Source organism: Micropterus salmoides, unplaced genomic scaffold (genome assembly GCF_014851395.1).
Source record: "Micropterus salmoides isolate LMB-PRFRI ecotype aquatic unplaced genomic scaffold, ASM1485139v1 Ms_hic_scaffold_18, whole genome shotgun sequence".
Taxonomy (NCBI): domain Eukaryota; kingdom Metazoa; phylum Chordata; class Actinopteri; order Centrarchiformes; family Centrarchidae; genus Micropterus; species Micropterus salmoides.
In genome coordinates, this window is record NW_024040928.1 from 1,379,936 (window position 1) to 1,383,778 (window position 3,843).

The 3,843-nt window shown below is 39.1% G+C and overlaps 1 long non-coding RNA gene across 1 annotated transcript; it reads left to right on the forward strand.

The window, feature by feature from the left end:
- The first annotated feature begins 783 nt into the window (after positions 1–783).
- Positions 784–3,451, forward strand: LOC119908676. Its single transcript, XR_005445323.1, has 2 exons — positions 784–1,175; positions 1,334–3,451. It is a non-coding gene; the product is annotated as an uncharacterized LOC119908676 (long non-coding RNA).
- Positions 3,452–3,843: the final 392 nt, after the last annotated feature.

Here is a 3,843-nt window from a genome sequence, read left to right on the forward strand (position 1 = left end):
CTCCCTTAGCCGCCCTGTCTTATTAGTTAGAATCCCTTTCGCTGTGTTAGTTTAGACTTAGTTTTCAGTTTGCTTGCTACCTTTAGTGTGTTATTGTTTATCTGGTTATTATCTGTCAGCTGGTGTTTTGGTATTTTCCTGATTTCAGTCCTGCTCCAGTCTCATGTATTAGTTTCTGTACCATCATGCTTGAGTTCTGTCTGTTTGCTAGGTGTCTATTTATGTTCTCTGCCAGTTTCATTAATTATGAATCTGTGTTGTAATAATCTGATGTTGTTCATTCTGCTCTAGTCTCTGTGTAGCCTTTATTATTATTATTCATCTGTATCCGTCTTGTCTCGTATCTTAGTTCTTAGTCCTGTACCTTAGTTCATGTCAGTGTTTACTCCTGGTCTGTGCACTTCTGTGTTGTTTTGCCCATGTCTGCTCTGAGCTCTGTTTTACCTTAGCTTCTGTCTGTGTTCCTTGTTGGTGTTAGTTTATTTGTGATCTGTCTGCTTGCATTAATTTATTTATATTATCCTGATGTTTAATGTTGAGTAACTTGTGTTTTGTCTTTTCCCCCCTCAGTAATCTGCCTGCCTGCTAGTCTCTCTGTTTTCCCTGCTGTATTCCTCTGCCTGCTTGTCGGGTTCTGTGTTTTGAGTTCCAGTTGGATTCTTGTCTTGTGTCCTTGTTTTTTTGTACCCTGTATGTCTGTTTATATGTATTCATATTTCTGTTGGTATTTGTCTGTGGGCTTGTTGGTAGTTCTGTTAGTTTGGGCCTGTTTGGTATGTCTGTGTTCCTGTCTGTTCATCACCCTGCCTGTCTGTGTCTGTCTGCTGTCATTATTAGTATCACCTGTTTGTGTTCCCGCCCTCCTCGTTAGCCAGTGTTTAAATGTTTGTTGCTTCTGTTCAGCTGTTGCTGGTTCGTTGTATGTTCATCCACTGCTGTGTGTCTTGCTTGCCTGCCTCTGCAACCTCGTTTGTTGGGTTATCCTTTTGTTCTGTCTTCCCAGGATCATTTGGTTTGGACTGTGTTTGCTGCTCTGTGGACAACCTTAGTTTGGACTCTGCTGTAAATTTAGTTCCTTTTGAGTTTAATAAATTCTAAGACTATCTGTCCCGCCTGCTTGTCCTGCGTTTGGGTCCTATACCTGTTCCCCACCTGCACACAAGACAAAGTGTGACGTAAGTGCATGCTTTTTTTAGCTAGTTAGCTAACTAACGTTAAGCCAGCATGGCCAAGGTAACGCTATACGCTACCCCTTCGCACAGATGACTCACGAATCCTAATGTATAAATTTGTGCGACTCCTAAAGAAAGACTTGGTTTCCTTTCAATTCCAGGGTGCCAACCAGAGCAGGAATTAAGACTGTTGGACTTTCTATGAGATGGTCTTTAATTACTTCATGACGTCACATCTGTTCAATTTTCATTTTGTAACTTATCCCTTTACATCTGTCAGCCCCTCACAATATCTAGGATTAGACGTTGTTTCAACATTGAAATGTCTGCTGGGTCTTTGAACATTGAGCTTTCGGTTTGTTTTTCCATTAACAGTGTTTTTCTCCAACTCCATTGGATTTTTTCCTGAGACAATAGAGACATGAAATGGTAGCTGACAGCTCTGCTATCCCTATCAGGAAGGCTGAGTGCACCAGTAGACAAACTGAGGCCTGGACCCAAAAGGCAGACATGCTCAGTTTACAGGTTTATTTAATGATAAGTCACTTACAGGGATGTCCAAATAAAAGGCAACATAGTCCAAACACAGGGGTAAATCAAACAAGGGAACAATCCAGAAATCCAGGGAAAATGGAGCACTAGGCAGAACACTCAACATATGACACAATGCAACAAAAACTAAACACAACTGAGGGCAACATATACTGGGACACACCACACACAAGCAGGCAGGATAATTAGCCACAGGTGATACGCATAAGCAATCAAGTCAAGCAGGAAACAAAGCTAGACAAACACCCAACATCAATGATTACAAAATAAAATGGGAAGTAAAGCTACCGACAATACACAATAATATAAGTAACTAAATACAACAGAACAAGGAAGCAACGATCAACTAACAAAACCTAAACAAGAACACAAAGGCAGTGGGTAAAACAGAAATGGACATTTAACAAAACAAACGCCACACTCAAATCCAAGATTGTGACAATTCATGGAATATCAATTTTTTTTTCATTGGGTTTTTCAGGCAACAGGGGATGAGTACTGAGAAATGTTTTCGGGTGTATACTAAAACAGAAAAATATTGCTAAGGTGTGCATATTATATACTGTGTATTAAATTTTAAAGTAAAGCCCATGCTTGTATGTAAGCAGTCAATGTAAGCCCAACAGATGTTACAGAAATGTGATTTGAAAGCACTGATTAGTCATTCATCCTGGGCCAACGTCCCACGAGAGAACGCTTCATTCGGTCTGTTCAGTAACTTTAGCTGCCAGGCTGCTTGGAATTGATTAGAATCAATCGATTGCTTCTCATTCACTCATCATAGGCAGCTTGAGCAGTATCCTAGTCTCCAGGCCCAGATGACATCATCAAGGCTATTTTCTACAACTTTAAAAGCTCTTCCAGAGATACACAAATGATACTTTGTGCCCCTTCTACTTGACAGTCAAGGTGGTTATCTTTCAAAATGGCTGCATTTTTGTCTTCAAAACTGGAAACTAAGAAAAAAAGGGACGTATACGATACGTAGCTGGTCATTGCATTGTTTTCCTCACTTTCAGTAATGGTGATTCATTAGTAAGTAACTTTATTTATATAGCTCCTTCCAAGAGCAAACCGTCATAAAGTGCTTCACAAAAGAAATAAGGCAGCTGACATAAATACAGACAAGGACTTTTAAGGACATGGTACAGACAGATTAAAACACCATCAAATAGAAATAAGTTACAATAATGTCATGCTCTTGGGTTTTTGTGTGCTATTTTTCTGTTATTTTGATTATGTCCATTCCTTTTTTACTCTTTGCCTCTGTTTTTGTTTAGGTTTGGTTAGTTGATCATTGCCTCCTTGTTCTCTGTATTTGGTTTCACATGTCCTTGTGTACTGTCGCTAGCTTTACTTTCTATTTTATTTTGTAGTGTCATCAGTTTGATGGGTGTGTTTTTGTTTTTTTGTGTCTAGCTTTGTTTCCTGTCTGCTTGATTGATTTATGTGTCTCACCTGTGTTAATTGTCCTGCCTGCTTGTGTATATATTGCCCTCAGTTCTGTTTAGTCCTTGTGGTGTCATCGTCTTATGCTGAGTGTTCCTGCCTGTTCTTTGCTTCATGGCTTATTCCTCGACTAACAGGCTTTTCTGCATTTTGGATTTGTTCCCTGTTTGGATTACTCTGTTTTTCTTGGATTGCCCCTTTTGTTTGGACGCTCACCTTGTGTTCACGTAAGCTTGTTTAGCTTGTTTGAAATAAATCTTTATTTGCACTGCAACCTCCTCCTCAGTGTCTGCCCTCTTCTGTTAATGCACTCAGCCATTCCTGATAATAAGAATAAAAGAAAATTATACACAGGTATAAACAAATGGGTATTGAGGTGCTTTTTAAAGGTTTCCACAGAGCTTAAGTTCAAAGGGAGAGAATTTCAAAGTTTAGGAGTCTCAACCTCAAGATACATTTGAGCATCTCTGCCAAGTCATGGCTGGTTTTGGTGGAACTAGGACGACGACTACTACTACATATTATACACAGATCCTTTAAATGAAAAGCACGTTAAAAGGAGAATTATTCAACTTTTTGTTTTAAAAACTGAACGAATAGATTTTCATTGTGCCAAATTAAAATCAAATCACAACACAGAAAACAGAGGGAAGTGATGTAATATATTTCA